The sequence below is a fragment of the Cervus elaphus genome, chromosome 19 (genome assembly GCF_910594005.1).
Source record: "Cervus elaphus chromosome 19, mCerEla1.1, whole genome shotgun sequence".
NCBI lineage: Eukaryota > Metazoa > Chordata > Mammalia > Artiodactyla > Cervidae > Cervus > Cervus elaphus.
The window spans coordinates 50,363,120-50,381,833 of record NC_057833.1 but is presented as its reverse complement, the minus strand read 5'-3'; the positions used below and the strand labels follow the sequence as shown (position 1 = coordinate 50,381,833).

The 18,714-nt window shown below is 38.5% G+C and overlaps 1 protein-coding gene across 4 annotated transcripts in view; it reads right to left on the bottom strand.

Annotated features, from left to right (window-relative positions):
- The window catches only part of MYLK (myosin light chain kinase), a 276,422-nt gene that overhangs the window by 223,734 nt on the left and 33,974 nt on the right, over positions 1-18,714 (bottom strand). For 3 of the 4 annotated variants that reach the window (XM_043873786.1, XM_043873784.1, XM_043873783.1), the window contains exon 2: positions 5,092-5,258. The exons of the other annotated variant lie outside the window; for it this stretch is intronic. The gene's annotated coding sequence lies outside the window, so the exon portion shown is untranslated. The remainder of the gene's footprint in view (positions 1-5,091; positions 5,259-18,714) is intronic. 4 annotated transcript variants of the gene reach the window in all.

Here is an 18,714-nt window from a genome sequence, read left to right as displayed (position 1 = left end):
CCATATAAGATCAGCAGCTGGTAGGTCACACCCCCTGTGATGCACAGCAGAGGGGAGCTTGAATACTAGGAAGAACTCAAAGCCATGAGCGCTCTTGGAAGTTTTTGCTATAAGACTAATAGCTGTAAGTCACATTTATCTACAGGAACTAGCAAAACACACGAAAGGATAAAGACAGGGACTAGCTAAGAACACTTAGAGTCAGTTTTCAACACTTAGAATCAGATATATAACACAGAATAAAATAATATATATAATCTCTATCCATCTGCTAGTTTCAGTTACAGTAACATTTCCTTCAAAATTACATTTTGTTCTGTCTGTCCTTCAGCACCATCAATAAGATGTCTTATCCCTCCTTGATTCCTGCCAGATTCATATCAATGTAGACTTTGAACCTAAAGCATGAAGGTTTCTGTTTTTTCATTTATTAGTTTTTAACTGGAGGATAATTGCTTTACAATGTTGTACCAGTTTCTGCTGTAGAACAAAGTGAATCAGCGATATGTATACATATATCCCCTCCCTCTTGAAACTTCCTCCCATCCCCCATCCCACCCCTCTAGGTCATTGATAATAGCTTTATTGAGATATAATTCACATACCATATCATTAATGCATTTGAAGTAACAATTCAATGTTTGCTTGTTTTTTTTGAGTATAGTCACAGAGTTGTACAGCCATCAACTCAATGCACTTAGAACATTTTTATCACCCAAAAAGAACTTATCACCCAAAAAGCACTTAGAACATTTTTATCACCTGTACCTATCCACAGTCACTACCCATAGCCTCTCAAATTCCCCCAGCTCTAGGCAGCCACCAATCTACTCTCGTTTCTATGGATGAAAGATAAGGTGCTTCAACAGTCTCATTGGCAGACTCAACACAACAGAGGAAACAAAATTAGTGATCTTGAAGATAGGTTAGCAGAAATGACACAAATTGAAACACAAAGAAATAAAGAGGGTGGGAAGAATAGAGCACCTAAGAGTTATGAAATAGAATCAAACTGGTCTACTATAGACCTGGGTTCAACCCCTGGGTTGGGAGGATCCCCTGGAGAAGGGAACGGCTACCCACTCCAGTATTCTGGCCTGGAGAGTTCCATGGACTGTACAGTCCTTGGGATTGCTGAGTCAGACACTACTGAACGACTTTCACTTTCACTTTCATGTGTAATTGGAATCCCAGAAAGAGAAGAAATAGATGCTGATATGAAAGAAATGTCTGAAGAAATAATGCCTAAAAATTTTACAAAAATAATGAAATATACAGATCCAAAAGGTTCAGAGAATTCCAAGCAGTACAAATACCAAACAAAAACAATCAAACACATCTAGACATAACATATTCCAACTGCTGAAAATAAAAGATAAAGAGAAAATCTTAAAGGCAGTTGGGGGAAAGGAGAAACATACTATTCACACAGGATGAGAGTTAAGTTTCCAAGTACACTTCTCATCTGAAACGATGCAAATCAGTAAACAACAAAATGACAACTTAGGAATACTAAAAGAGAAAACTTTTAACCCAGAATTCTGCACCCATTAAACTCTCTCTCAAAAGTAAAGGAAAAATAAAAACTTTTAAAAATAAATGAAAACCTGAGAGAATTCATTATAAACAGGCTTGTCCTTCAAGAACTGTTAAGTTCTTCAGACAGAGGAATATACTAAAAAGAAGTTGGTTCTAAGATCTAAGATCTTAGACATAAGATCTTAGAAATGGTTAAAATGAAGTAAATAGAAAAGACTTTAAAAAAAAGTAAGTTACTCTAAAAGATAATTGTTTAAAGTTAAAATAATAGTAATATACTATAGATACATAGGATACATAAAAGAAAAATATATGACAATAATACAAAAGTTGAGAGGGAAGAACTTAGAGTATAATGTTTTAAGACTTTTATACAATAAGTGGTATAATATTATTTGAAGGTAGACTGTAATTAAAGATGTATATTGTACTAGAGCAGACACTAAAAAAAATTTTTAGGATGTATAATCATTAAGTTAATGGAGATAAAAATAAATAATTAAAATTCTCAGTTAATCCAAAGGCAGGCAGACAAAGATAAAGGAACAAAGAAAAGATAGAAAAAATGAAACAACTGCATGGCATATTTAAATTCAAGTATATCAATAATTATATTAAATACCAATAGCCTAGTCATGCCAATTAAAGATGATCAGATTAGATAAAAAAGCAAGACTTAATTATATGCTGTCTACAAAAAGCCCACTTTAACTATAAAGACAGGGATAGGTTAAAAACCAAAGGGAAATATTAAAAATGCAGTTCAATTCAGTCACTCAGTCGTGTTTGACTCTTTGCCACCCTGTGGACTGCAGCATGCCAGGCTTCCCTGTCCATCACCAACTCCCAGAGCTACAAGCACCAATTAAAAGAAAACTAAAATGGTTATATTAATACCATACAAGTAGATTTCAGAACAAGGAATATTAGTAGTGATAAAGAGAGTAATTTCATGATGAAAAGGTTAATTCACTAACTACAATGCTCCTAAATGTGTATGCATCTAACAACAGAGACCCAAAGTACATTATTTAAAAATTCTTAGAACTGAAAGGAGAACTAAGTAAATCTAACTGTATTTGGATACTTCAACACTCCTCTTTCAGTAACTGATTAAAAGAAAAAAAGTATACAGAAAATAAGTAAAAATATAGTAGAACAGAACACCACCATCAACCTACATGACTGAATTGATACCACACCTAAAAAGACAGAATACACATTCTTTTCAAGTACACATGAAGCATTTACCAAGATAAGCCATATTCTAGGCCACCAAGCAGAACTGAATCAATTTAAAAGAAATGAAATTATATAGAAACGTTTTGTGAGCTTAATGAAATTAAATTAGAAGTTAATAACAGGAAGATATCTGAAAAAGCCCTCAAATATTTGGAGACTAAACACCACACTTCTAAATGACCCATAGATCAAAGAGGAAGTCACAAGGATATTTGGAAACACTTCAAATTGAATGATGTGAAAGCACAATACATCAAATTTGAGGAGATACAGCTAAAGTAGCTAAAGTTTAGGAGGAAATTTATAGCATCAAATGCTAATATCAGAATAAAAGAAAAGCCTCAAATCTATACATGTGTATGTGTATATATGGACTTCCCTGATAGCTCAGTGGTAAAGAATCCGCCTGCCAATGTAGGAGACATGGGTTCGGTCCCTGGGTCAGGAACATTCTGGAGAAGGAAATGGCAACCCACTCCGGTATTCTTGCCTAGAGAATCCCATGGACAGAGGAGCCTGGTGGCTACAGTCCATGGGGTTGCAAAGAGTTGGATATGACTTAGCAACTAAACAACAACATATGTGTGTGTGTGTATGTACATATATATCTATATATACTTACATAAATACAGAAATACATCATTATCATGTGAGGTTTATCCTTAGAAATGTAGGGTTGGTTCAACATTTGAAAATCAATCAGTGTAATTTATTAATCAACTGGCTAGATGAAAAAAACCTAGATGATCGTTTCATTAGATGCAACAACAAAAAAAGCACCTGACAAAATTCAAATTCCATGTATGGCTCTGAGCAACAGCTTTAGTAGGAATGCAAAACACCGGAAAGCTCTGCTTTTAAAAAAGGTAAAAGGTTCTTAAGGGATCCAGAAGTCCTCTTATAAGAAAGGTATCAGCTGACTTTAGAAAACTGAATATGATGGGACAGATACTTAGCAGGGTCTTCAAATACACAATGAAATTATGTTCACGATATAGTTGTTTCAGATAGAGCTGGTTACATGCAGGCAGACTTATAATGAAAAAAAGAAGAGCTTCACTATTACTGGACCTCTGGGCAAAGCTCCATTTGAAGTGGGGTTATGGTGTTGGGATACTGTGGTGGGAGTGGAACGTGGCTCACCAGGGAGGGACTTGGGACCAGAATGATTGACGGAATCTAGACTCCTCTATTGCCAGTTTAATACCTCAAGTCTCAGTGAGCGATCCAAGCGTCAAAGCAGACCTGAGTCTAGAAACCAAATTATCAAAGTAGAGCTGCAAAAGCCCAGATGAATGTCAAGGGTACTTGAAGCCAAGAAGATTAGAAGAAACAATCATCTCTCTTAGTACATGCTTGCAAACTGGGGTACAATTTAAAGAAACCAGATATGCAAGTGACAACACCTCATATGTTAGAATGGTTATAAGGCTCTGTTACTCTTCCCTGTGAGGTAGGATGAAAAAGCTGGACCTTCTGAGTTATGGGACAGGACAAGGAAGAACGTGTACATGGCTTGCTGCAAATAGACCCATGTTCTAACAGGCACAGGGCCATGGTGATGGGCTTTACGGGGAACTCAGACTAGTTCCAGAATATCAGGTTAACAGTATAGCCAAAAAAGAAAAGGGCCTAAAAAAGAAACATGCCTCCAGCTTATTTTGGGGGACTATACAACATGATGGTTTGATATATGTACACATTGTGAAAATACAACCACAAACAATTAATACATCTGTCACCTCACATAGTTACCATGCATGTTTGTCTGTGGTAAGAACATTTAAGATCTATTTAAATTACCTAATTTCAAGTATATAATACAGTATTATTATTTTTTAATATTTATTTGGCCAAGCCAGGTGTTAGCTGCAGCACTTGGGATCTTTAATTGTGGCATGTGAACTCTTATTTGTGGCAGGTGGGATCTAGTTCCCTGACCAGGTATCAAACTTGGGCCCCCTGCATTGGGAGCCTGGAGTCCCAGTCACTGGAGCCCCAGGGAAGTCCATATAATAATATATTATTATTTATAATCACTGTACCTTAGCTAGAGTCAGGTTACACATCAGGTCTCCAGAATTTATTCACTTTATAACTGAAAGTTTGTACCCTTTGACATCTCCCCATTTTCCCACACAGTCCCCCTCCCCACCATCCACTGGCAACCAAGATTCTCTGGTTCTACGAGTTCGACTTTTTTAGATTCCACATATAATTAAGGTCATACAGTACAGGTTTCCCCCACTTTTTCAAAGTGGAGCATTTCTATGAAACCTTTAGTAAGCATAAAGCAAAAAAAGCAATTACCTTAAGAACACATCTTGCTAACAGATGCACAGAATAAATTGAGATAATGCACAGATGTTCACAAAGTTCAAAGCAGCTTGATGCTGAGATGCTGAGTGCAGTTCCCGGGGTTGGAGCTTGTTTCCACTTTCACTGCTCGGGGTGTGTTCTGACTCTTGAACAGTTCACTGAAAAACAATCACGGGCTATTTTCACTTTTTATACAAGCAAAAATTCTCTTAAGATATCCTGCAGTTAGCAAAAACAGGTACTAATGTAGTTCTTTCATAGAGCGAAGTGGTGTAAAGGAAGCTTTCAAAAATTGGGGAATACCTCTACGAGTCTTTGTCTAGCTTATTTCACCTTGCATAATGTCCTCCAATCTCATCTATATTGTCACAAATGGAAGGATTTCCCTCCTTTTAATGGCTAAATACTATTCCACTCTGTGTGTCCAATTTGCTTTATCCATATATCCATCAACCAACACTTAGGTCACAATCTTGGCTTGACTTATGGTGAATAATGCTGCACTGAACAAGAGAATGCAGGTATCTCTTCCAGATACTGAGTCCATTTCCTTTAGATAAATACCCAGAAGTAGGATTACTGGGTCATACGGTAGTTCCATTTTTAACTTTTTGAGGAAACTCCATATTGTTTTCCATAATGGCTAAACCAATTTACATTCCCACCAACAAGTGTACAAGAGTTCCCTCTCCTCCATACCCTCACCAGCATTTACTACTTCTTGTCTTTTTTAGTTGGAGAAGACTCTTGAGAGTCCCTTGGACTGTAAGAAGATCAAATCAGTCAATCCTAAAAGAAATCAATTCTGAAAACCCATTGGAAGGACTGATGCTGGAGCTGACATTCCAATACTTTGGCCACCTGATGCAAAGAAATGACTCATTAGAAAAGACCCTGATGCTGGGAAAGATGGAAGGCAGGAGGAGAAGGGGATGACAGAGGATGAGATGGTTGGATGGCATCACCAACTCAATGGATATGAGTTTGAGCAAGCTCTAGGAGTTGGTGATAGACAGGGAAGCTTGGTGTGCTGCAGTCCATGGGGTCGCAAAGAGCTGGACATAAACACGACTGAGTGACTGAACTGGTCTTTTTGGTAACAGCCATGCTAACAGGTTTGAGGTGATATCTCAATGTGGTTTTGATTTGCATTTCCCTAATGACTAGTCAGGAAGCAACAGTTAGAACTGGACATGGAACAACGGACTGATTCCAAATAGGAAAAGGAGTACGTCAAGGCTGTATATTGTCACCCTGCTTATTTAACTTATATGCAGAGTACATCATGAGAAACGCTGGGCTGGAAGAAGCACAAGCTGGAATCAAGATGGCCGGGAGAAATATCAATAACCTCAGATATGCAGATGATACCACACTTATGGCAGAAAGTGAAGAGGAACTAAAAAGCCTCTTGATGAAAGTGAAAGAGGAGAGTGAAAAAGTTGACTTAAAGCTCAACATTCAGAAAACTAAGATCATGGCATCTGGTCCCATCACTTCATGGAAAACAGATGGGGAGACAGTGGAAACAGTGTCAGACTTTATTTTTTGGGGCTCCAAAATCACTGCAGATGGTGATTGCAGCCATGAAATTAAAAGACGCTTACTCCTTGGAAGGAAAGTGATGACCAACCTAGATGGCATATTAAAAAGCAGAGACATTACTTTGCCAACAAAGGTCCATCTAGTCAAGGCTATGGTTTTTCCAGTGGTCATGTATGGATGTGAGAGTTGGACTGTGAAGAAAGCTGAGTGCTGAAGAATTGATGCTTTTGAACTGTGGTGTTGGAGAAGACTCTTGAGAGTCCCTTGGACTGCAAGGAGATCCAACCAGTCCCTCCTAAAGGAGATCAGTCCTGGGTGTTCATTGGAAGGGCTGATGTTGACGCTGAAACTGCAATACTTTGGCCACCTCATGCCAAGAGTTGACTCATTGGAAAAGACCCTGATGCTGGGAGGGATTGAGGGCAGGAAGAGAAGGGGGCGACAAAGGATGAGATGGCTGGATGGCATCACTGGCTGGATGGCATCACTGACTTGATGGACACGAGTCTGAGTAAACTCCGGGAGTTGGTGATGGACAGGGAAGCCTGATGTGCTGCGATTCATGGGGTCGCAAAGAGTAGGACACGACTGGGCAACTGAACTGAACTGAATGACTAGTGATGTTGAGCACATTTTCAAATATCTCTCGGCCACTTAGATGTCATTTTTGGAAAAATGTCTATTCAAGTCCCTTGCTCACTTTTTAATTGGATTACTTGATGTCCTTGTGGGGGCAGTTGTTTTGTTTTTGCTATTGAGCTAGATATGGGTTCTTTATATATTTTAGTTATTAATCCCCTTTAGATATATGATTTATAAATATTTTCTCTCATTTTATAGGTTACCTTTTCATTTCATTGCATATGGACAAGCAAAATTTTTCCAATACCATTTGTTGAAAAGACTCTTCTTCCTCCATTGTGTATTCTTGGACCTCTTGTCAAAGATCAGTTGATCGTCTACACATGTGGGTTTATTTCAGGGCTCTCTATTCTGTTCCACTGATACATGTCTGTTTTTAGGCCAACACCATACTGTTTTGGAAGGGCTGATGTTGAAGCTGAAACTCCAATACTTTGGCCACCTGATGTGAAGAGCTGATTCATTGGAAAAGACCCTGATGCTGGGAAAGATTGATGGCAGGAGGAGAAGGGGATGACAGAGGATGAGATGCCTGAATGGCATCACTGACTCAATGGATATGAGTTTGAGCAAACTCCTGGAGATGGTGAAGGATAGGAAAGCCTGGCGTGCTGCACTCCACAGGGTCGCAAAGAGTCAGACACGACTGATTAAACAATAACAATGCTGTTTTGATTACTATAGCTTTCTAATATAGTTTGAAATCAAGAATTGCAATGCCTTCAGCTTTGTTCTTTCTCAAGAGTGCTTTGGCTATTTAGAGTTTTTTGTGGTTCCATACACATTTTAGGATTATTTGTTCTATTGATATTTCTGTGGAAAATGTCATTGGAATTTTGATAGGAACTGCATTGAATTTGTAGATCACTTTGGGTGGTATGGATGATTTAATGATACTAATTCTTCCAATCCATGAATATGGGCTATCTTTCCATTTACTTGTGTCTTTTTCAATTTCTTTCATCAGTATCTTATAGCATTCAGAGTATAGATCTTTCACCTCCCTGGTTAAATTTATCCATATGTATTTATTTATTTACTCTTTCTGATGCTATTATAAGTGGGATTGTTTCCCTAATTTCTTTTTGAGATAGTTCATTGTTGGTGCCTCCAGCTTCTGACACAGGTTTTAAAGAAGACTAGTTCCTTCTCTAGCCCCTTTCCAAAGGCCACATCAATTCAGAGAGAAAAATCAAAACAAAAGCCCCAGAGCTAGAGACAGGAAGGAAAGGAAGCTATTCAAACTCCCTGTCCCTCTCCTCCACAGCACACAATAGTTGAGTCCTCTACTAGAGAAGCATGGCTCCAAAAGAATCCCTCTGACCTGGTGTTTTCTGGTTTTAAAGCCTCTGTTTGATCACTGTCACTATGGCGACAAGTCTGGGATGCTCTGCTCTAAGTGAGGAAGCTTATCCCTTCAAATATGCTTCTTGAGTGAGCAACAAAGGAATGCAATGAACCTCAACTAATCTCACATTCTCCTGGGAGACCTCTCTCAAGAGGCACTTCCCCCCTTCTTGTCCTCACAAACCTCCCAGGTTTAACACTGTTCAGTCAATAACCACATTTACATAGAGATTTACAGTTTATTTTAACCCACATCACCTCAATCAAGCCTGAAAAGTCCTCCTAAGTCACATGAGCCTCTTCTACAGCAACTAAACAAGGCCTTTGGTTTTAGGGAGCCCTTCCCCAGAAGGCTAGTAGACATGGGCCCTGCAGCTGGGATAGGATCCGGGAAGGAGGGGTAGGAGGGCAGGGAGTTTATCCACATGACTTTTTCTTTTCTAGAAGGAAGAATCTGCAGAGGCTTGTAACCCTGGCATGCCTGATGCCCACTCCCCCAAAGCTCTTCTCAGTCTGTTCCAGGCTGTTCTGACTTGGCTCATGTTCTACATCATCCCCATCCCCAACTTTTCTAAGAGTGGCTGTCAGCTCTGGGGAATTTATCCTCCCTGACCTCAGATGGGTCTTCCTTAATTATGAGTTCTTAGAGTCAGCCTTGGCTTCCTATAACATAGACATAAAAAGAACACTCTCCTTTATTTTCTCCCCTCTGTCATGTCATTCTCCTTCACTTCTAGTCACCACATGTGTATGGGTTTGCCCCTCACCAAGCAACTCTCTGCAACACCAGCTGAATGTCCTACAACTTAACTCAATTCTGATGTTCTCTACCTGGAAAGAACATCAGATTCCACAGGCTGCACCCACTTCATATGGCAATTGCAAGTCTGGGTAGTCACCTGTACTTCTGAACAATTGGCTATAAGTCAGAGGTTCCCACACCCCCTCCTTAAGTTTGATCATTAGCTAGGAAAGCTCAGAGAACTCAAGAAAACAGTTTATTTATTAGATTAGTAGTTTATTATGTTGGCTATTAAAGAACATGAATAACCAGTCAGATGAAGAGATACATAGGGTAAGGTCCTGAGGAGTCCCAAGCATAGGAGCTTCTGTCTCATGGAGTCTGGAGTATACCACCTTCCTGGCACATAGATGAATCAACCTAAGAGTTCTTCAAACACCATCTTTTTGGGTTTTTATGGAGGCTTCCTATCATAGGCATGATTGATCACATCATTGGCCATTGGTGATTAAGTCATTCTCTAGCCCTTCTTCCCTCCCCAGAGGTCAGGAAGTAGAACTGAAAGCTCCAACTCTAATCACCTGGCTGGTTCTGCTGGCAACTAGTCCTCTTCCAGTGGTCTTCTAGGGGCTTTCCAAAAATCACCTTGTGAATATATGTTCAGTGGTCAAAAGAGGCTCGTTATAAATAGCAAAAAACACCCATTTCATCTTTATGCTCTAGAGCTATTTAAGGAGTTAGGAACAAAAGATGTGCATACAGCTCTTAGCACTTAAGAAATTACAATGGTTTTAAGAGCTAATTCCAGAAAACATGACAAATTTATTACATCAGAGTATCAAAATAGTGCTGTACTGTGCTTAGTCACTCAGTCGTGTCTTACTCTTTGCGACCCCATGGACCCACCAGACTCCTTTGTCCATGGGGATTCTCCAGGCAAGAATACTGAAGTGGGTTGTCACACCCTCCTCCAGGGGATCTTCCCAACCCAGGGGTTGAACCCAGGTCTCCTGCATTGCAGGCAGATTCTTTACCATCTGAGCCACCAGGGAAGCCCATACCTCTTAATAGTTTCATAACATTGGTGAAGTAATTTAACCCTTTTTTAAAATTTCATTTTTAATTGGGGGATAATTACAATATTATTATAAGGTGATTATTATTATTATAAGGTGATGGTTTCTACCTTTCTAAGCCTGTTACCTCCTCTGTAAGATGGGGACAAATACATCCACCCAGTGGGTTTGATGATAAGGACTGAGGACCAGACGCCTTCTACAACATTTAGTTCCTTCCTATCCTAGCTCACTCTGCCCTCAGGGCATAGGCAGTCTCTAACCTCTTATGAAGGTTCATAACAAAAAGGTAAAATGATGTATCAACCTCTCATTGACCTCTCTAGCTTCTGTTTTTTGGTTACCTAAATCATTTCTGGGTGATGTGTAATTCTTTCCCTTCAGTTTTCAAAACAAACAAATAAGGGAAGCTGTTGAACTTCATTTGTTTTTACTATGAGAGGCAATGAGATAAGAACAAAGATTATCCTAGGAGGCAAAACTTCTGGGTTCCAGTCATACCTGCTCGCTGAGTTCCTTAGACTCTTTAGTCTCCAGGAGTTTCTTTCTAAATAACTCCTTTGCCTTACCTCCCAGAAGAAGGTGGCTGGATAGGTTGCTCCGTTAGAGGCCCTTTCCACTCTAAGATCTCCCTTAAGGGAGTACCAAACATAAAATAGGGATAAATCAGACTTTGCTGAGAGACAGGTCTTGCCCTCTTAGGAGTATTCTAAAATCAATCCCCCACTTCTTAAAATAAACATTTCATTTGGAAATAATTTTAGATTTTCAGAAAAGTTGCTAAGATGATGCAGAGAGTTCATTTAACCAATTCCCCCTAATGATAACATCTTACATTACCATGGTACATTTGTTAGAACTACAAAACCAACATTAGTACACTACTGTTTACTAAATTCCAGACTTTATTTGGATTTCACCACTTTTTCCACTAATGTCCTTTTTTCTGTTCCTGGATCCAATCCAGGATACCTCATTGCATTTAGGATAAAATATTTTTTAAATGGTGAAAGATTTCCAACATAGAGACAAACAGAACTTCAGTAAAAAGAATATCAGAAACACCTGATGCTCTTTTTGAGCCCTCTCTTCCCATTTTCAAGCCCTTTCCTTTCTCTCTAGAGAATCACCATCACAAACTTATTGTTTATCATTCCCAGGCACATTTGCATGGATTCCTAAATATATATATATACATAATAAACACTATATAGTGTTGTTTTCCAGACTTTAAAACATATATAAACATTATTCTTTTTGCATCCTTCCATAACTTGTTTTTTCATTCAACATTGTTTTCAGATCCATCTGTTAGGAAATAAAATGATGGTTCTTTCAGCTGCTATACATAATATGCATAGTATTTCATTCTATGAGTACACCACTATTATCATACACCTACTGATAGACATTTAAACCATTTCCCTTTTTTTTTTTTTTCTGCTGCTAAAATAGACACTTTAATGAATGTTTGCTGATGCACATAAGACTCTACCTAGGACTAGAATTTCTAGGTTAAAGGTGTAACCAAATTGTTTCTTAAAGCTGTTGTACTGATCTACACTCCTTTCAGAAGTTAGTGAGTCTGTTGCTCCACTTCCTCATCCTTACTTGGAAGTGCATTCATTTTATAAATTAATTGGGAGAGAATTGGCATCTTTATGAGTCTTCCAGTTTAAGAACACAGCAGCTTTCTTTTTATTAAGGCTCTTTTTTTTTTTCCTTTTAATAACTGCAATTTCTCCAAAAATATTCTTGTACATATTTTGGTTAGGCATATGTTTAGGCATCTTGAGGCTTTTATTACTACTGAAAAGTAGAATTTTTTAAATTAACTTTTCTAATTGGCTATTACTGGTGAACAAGATTTTGATATGTTGATTTTGTGTCTAGGGAAACTGGCAAGCTCTTACTATATATTTTCCACTTATAGACCTCAAGAAAGTCATATTGTAGGCAAATAAGGACATACCTTTCAATATTCACATCATTTTTCTTACTTTATTGCATTGGTTAGAATCTCCTGTACAGTGCTAAATATAAATGGCCAGAAAAGGCATCTTAATCTTTTTTGTGTCTTTAATGAAAATAAGCCTAGAGTCTTATTGTAAGGATAGTTTTTGCTGGACTATTTTGATAGACGCTCTTTATCAAGTTAAGGAAATTCCCTTCTAAGTTTCCTGAAAAGTCTATTCAATCATGAATAAAGCACTAAATTATGACAACTGCTTCTTCTGTATCTTATAGATTATAGGTATTAACTGATCTGCTAATATGATTTATTAAATTAACACATTTTCTGATATTGGATCATTCTTAATTTCATGCATAAACTCTACTTAGAATGTAAATATTTGAAACAGATTTACATATATTTCATAAGAATTTATGTTCATAAATTGGATTGGTCTGTAATTTTCCTTTCTTGTATTCTTGTCTGGTTCGTGTATTTAGGTCATATTGTCATTGTAAAAGTAAATGAAAGTGAAAGTGAAAGTTGCTCAGTTGTGTCCAACTCTTTGTGACCCAATGGACTATACAGTCCATGAAATTTTAGGCCAGAATACTGGCCTAAATACTTCTCCAGGGGATCTTCCCAACCCAGGATGGAACCCAGGTCTCCCACATTGCAGGCAGATTCTTTACCAGCTGAGTCACCAGGGAAGCTTTTCCTAATTTTCTATTTTTTTAAACAGTTTGTTAATATTAGGATTATCTACTTCTTTGAAGTTGAATAAAGTACATATGTAAATCACCTAAGTATGATATTTTGGGGTGAGGAATTCTTGGTTATTAGTTTAAGTTCTTTAATGATTTTTGCTTTACTGGTATTTTCTGAAGTAATTTTGGCAAAAAAATATTTACCTAGAAAACCATGTCTTTTCCCAATCCAAATTTGGCATAAAATTCTTCAAAGTATAATCTTATGATTTTTATTATATATTATACATCTGTAGTTATAGTTCCCTTTCTTCCAAAATATTATTTGTGGCTCTTTTATTGAATTAAAAAACACTTAATTAGGGATTAATCAATTTTATAACTCCTCTAAATTACTTTCTATATCATTTTGTTTGTTTTCTTAGTGTCCTTACTTCTACTTTTCTAAAGGCTTATTTTCTTTCTTGTCTATCTTCTTGAGATAGACATGGATAGGCAATAATGTCTACACAGTATGTATTCTCCCTTTGTTCTTTATTAGCATAATCCTTATTTAGTTTTAGAAAGCAACACGCCAAACAAAAAAACAAACAAATTACATTTTTCAGATTCCGTTATAGCTAGGAAATGCCATATGACATACTTCTTACCAATGATATATAAGTGGAAGTTACTGCGTAGGGCTTCCAGTAATACTCTGTAATTAAAGATATTTTTCCTTGAGGAACCCCTTGAATAGTATGAAAAGGCAAAAAGACATGACGCTGAAAGATGAACTCCCCAAGTTGGTAGGTGCCCAATATGCTACTGGGAAAGAATGAAGAAATAGCTCCAGAAAGAATGAAGAGGCTGAGCCAAAGTGAAAACAACATGCAATTGTGGATGGGACTAGTGATGGAAGTAAAGTCCGATGCTGTAAAGAACAATATTGTATATGAACCTGGAATGTTAGGTCCATGAATCAAAGTAAATTGGAAGTGATCAAATAGGAGAGGGCAAGAGTGAACATCGACATTTTAGGAATAAGTGATCTGAAATGGACCAGAATGGGCGAATTTAATTCAGATGACCATTATATCTACTACTGTGGGTAAGAATCCCTTAGAAGAAATGGAGTAGCTCTCATAGACAACAAAAGAGTTCACAATGCAGTAGTTGGGTGCAATCTCAAAAATGAGAGAATGATCTCTGTTCGTTTCCAAGGCAAACCATTCAAGATCACAGTAATCTGAGTCTATGTCCCAACCACTAATACCAAAGACGCTGAAGTTGAATGGTTCTATAAAGACCTATAAGACCTTCTAGAACTAACACCAAAAAAAGATGTCCTTTTCAACATAGGGAACTGGAATGCAAAATTAGGAAGTCAAGAGATACCTGGAGTAACAGGTAAGTTTGGCTTTGGAATACAAAACGAAGCAGGGCAAAGGCTTACAGAGTTTTACCAAGAGAACACACTGGTCATAGCAAGTGTGTTGCTTACAACAACACAATAGACAACTCTACACATGGACATCACCAGAAGGTCAATACCGAAATCAAATTGATTATATTCTTTGCAGCCAAAGATGGAGAAACTCTATACGGTCAGCAAAAACAAACCAGCAGCTGACTGTGGCTCAGATTATGAACTCCTTATTGAAAAATTCAGCTGTAAATTGAATAAAGTAGGGAAAACCACTAGACTATTCAGGTATGACCTAAATCAAATCCCTTATGATTATACAGTGGAAGTGACAAACAGATTCAAAGAATTAGATCTGACAGAGTGCCTGAAGAACTATGGACAGAAGTTCATAACATTGTACAGGAGGCAGTGATCAAAACCATCCCCAAGAAAAAGAAATGCAGAAAGGCAAAATGGTTGTCTGAGGAGGCCTTACAAGTAGCTGAAAAAAGAAGAGAAGCAAAAGGCAAAGGAGAAAAGGAAAGATATATCCATCTGAATGCAGAGTCCCAAAGAATAGCAAAGAGAGACAAGAAAGCCTTCCTCAGTGATCAGTGCAAAGAAATAGAGGAAAGTAATAGAATCAGAAAGACTAGAGATCTCTTCAAGAAAATTAGAGATACCAAGGGAAAATTTCATGCAAATATGAGCACAATAAAGGACAGAAATGGTATGGACCTAACAGAAGCAGAAGATATTAAGAAGAGGTGGCAAGAATACACAGAAGAGCTATACAAAAAGGATCTTCATGACCCAGATAATCACAATGGTGTGATCCCTCACCTAGAGCCAGACATCTTGGAGTGTGAAGTCAAGTGGGCCTTAGGAAGCATCATTACAAAGAAAGCTAGTGGATGTGATGGAATTCCAGCTGAGCTATTTCAAACCCTAAAAGATGATGCTGTGAAAGTGCTGCACTCAATATGCCAGCAAATTTGGAAGACTGAGCAGTGGCCACAGGACTGGAAAAGGTCAGCTTTCATTCCAATCCCAAAGGCAATACCAAAGAATGCTCAAACTACCACACAATTGCACTCACCTCACACGCTAGCAAAGTAATGCTCAAAATTCTCCAAGCTAGGCTTCAACAGTACATGAATCGAGAACATTCAGATATTCAAACTGGATTTAGAAAAGGCAGAGGAACCAGAGATCAAATTGCCAACATCCGTTGGATCATAGAAAAAGCAAGAGAATTCCAGAAAAACATCTACTTCTGCTTCATTGACTACTCTAAAGCCTTTGACTGTGTGGATCACAACAAAATGTGGAATATTCTTAAAGAGATGGGAATACCAGACCACCTTACCTGTTTCCTGAGAAACCTGTATGTACATCAAGAAACAACTGCTAGAACCGGACATGTAACAACAGAGTGGTTCAAAATTGAAAAAGGAGTATGTCAAGGCTGTATATTGTCAACCTGATTATTTAACTTACATGCACAGTACATCATGAGAAATGCTAAGCTGGATGAAGCACAAGTTGGAATCAAGATTGCAGGGAGAAATATCAATAACTTAAGATATACAGATGATATCACCCTTATGACAAAAAGCAAACAGGAACTGAAGAGCCTCTTGATGAACGTGAAAGAAGAGAGTGAAAAAACTGGTTTAAAATTCAGCATTCAAAAAACAAAGATCATGGCATCCAGTTCCATCATTTCATGGCAAACAGATGGGGAAACAATTTAAACAGTGACAGACTTTATTTTCTTGGGCTCCAAAATCACTGCAAATGGTGACTGCAGCCATGAAATTAAAAAGTTTGCTCCTTGGAAGAAAAGCTATGACAAACCTAGACAACATATTAAAAAGCAGAGACATTGCTTTGCCAATAAATACATGTATAGTCAAATCTATACCAGTCAACTGATCCAACCAGGATCAATCCAATCAGGATTGATCCAACCAGTCAATCCTAAAGGAAATCAGTCTTGAATATTCATTGGAAGGACTGATGATGAAGCTGAAGCTCCAATACTTTGGCCACCTGATGAGAAGAACTGACTCATTGGAAAATCCCTGATACTGGGAAAGATTGAAGGCAGGAGGAGAAGAGGACAACAGAGGATGAGATGGTTGGATGGCATCATGGACTCAATGGACATGGGTTTGAGCAAACTCTGGGAGTTGATGAAGGACAGGGAAGTCTGGTATGCTGCAGTCCATGGGGTTGCAAAGAGCCAAACACAACTGAGCAACTGAACTGAATTATAAGATAGCAAACTCAGTTGGTACATGCCTCTTTCATAACCTGTCATTTTCTCCCCCATCATGTCTGGAATGTGCATATAAAACTGGAAGTAAAGCAGCCACCTTACAACCGTGAGGCAGCAAGTTTGAGTAAAAGCTAAGTTTAGATAAGTCAAAAGTTAGAAGAGTCAGGGTCAACATGGTGACCTGGAACCTCCACATCTGCTTTGAACTATCTACCTCCAAATGAATCAAGTTCCTCTGAAAATTGTGTTCCTCTGAGACAGGAGGGAAGTGGGCAGGGCACAGCTGAAACCATGCATCTCAGATTGGAACTTGAACCCATGGCTTTTTAACAAGGTCATACACCTGGTTTCAGGGTTTACTGAAGCTCAAGTTACTGATGTCTCATTGCAGAAAAACTTCAGTGAGACACAAAGTGATAGGTAAGAAATGGGTTTATTTAAAGAGAAATTCACTCCACAGACAGAGTGTGGGTCATCTCAGAAGGTGAGAACAACTCTGAAATATGGCGTGGTTAGTTTTTATGGGCTGGGTAATTTCATAGGCTAAGGAGTGGGAGGATTATTCCAGCTATTTTAGGGAAGGGGAGGGGATTTCCAGGAATTGGGCCAACACACACTTTTTGATCTTTGATGGTTGGCTTCAGAACTGTCATGGCACTGGTGGGTGTGTCACTTAGCTTGCTAATGTGTTACAGTGAGTGAATACTGAGGTTCAAGGTCTAGTGGGTGTCTGCCATCTTGGACCTATTTGGTTCGAATCGGTTTATGTCTTGTCCTTGGGCTATGTCATCTTTTAAAGTTTGTGTCCTGACCCCTTTCCTTCTGTTTCAGAACCATTAAAAGAATGACACAACCATTAAGAAGAGAATATGACTTAGGTATACATATATACAGGCTTCCCTGGTAGCTCAGCTGGTAAAGAATCCACCTGCAGTGCAAGAGACTCTGGTTCGATTTCCAGGTAGGGAAGATCCCCTGGAGAAGGGATAGACTATCCACTCCAGTATTCTTGAGTTTCCCCGGTGGCTCAGATGGTTAAGAATTTGCCTGCAATGCAGAAGACCTCAGTTCAGTCCCTGGGTTGGGAAGATCACCTGGAGGAAGGCATGGAAACCCACTCTAATATTCTTGCCTGGAGAGTTGCCATGGACAGAGGAGCCTGGTGGGGTCGCAGAGTCAGACACGACTGAGTGACTAAGCACAGAATAGCATACATATATATGGCTGATTCATGTTGATGTATGGTAGAAACCAATACAACATTGGGTAACAATTATCTTCCAGTTAAAAAAAAAAAAAGAACAGAATATGACATAAACTGGTTAGAACCTATTAGGCCCAAGATGGTGGAGGATTCAAACTTCAGTAGACCTTGAGCCTCATTATATGCTCACTACGTACATTAGCATTTGCTTAATACATTAGCTAATACATATATTAGCATTTGCTTAATACATTAGCTAATACATATATTAGCATTTGCTTAATACATTAGCATTTGCTAAATTATGAATCCACAGGTGGCATAACAGTTCTGAAAGTGAAGTCACTCAGTCATGTCCGACTCTTTTTGACCGCATGGACTGTAGCCCGCCAGGCTCCTCCATCCACGGGATTTTCCAGGCAAGAATACTGGAGTGGATTGCCATTTCCTTCTCCAGGGGATCTTCCTGACCCAGGGATCGAACCCAGGTCTCCCGCACTATAGGCAGTTCTGAAGCTGAACATAAAAGGCCAAAAAGTGGGTAGTAGCCCAATTCCTGGAAATCCCCACTCCTTGCACAAAATAGCTGAAATAACCCACCCACAAGAAAGAAAAGTTTTCTTGATTAAACGGAGAGATCACCTGAGCTGGTCTAAACCAAAAAGACCACCTAGCCAACCCAAAAAGTAATGATATAAATGAAAATGACCATGGTTTAAGTCCCTA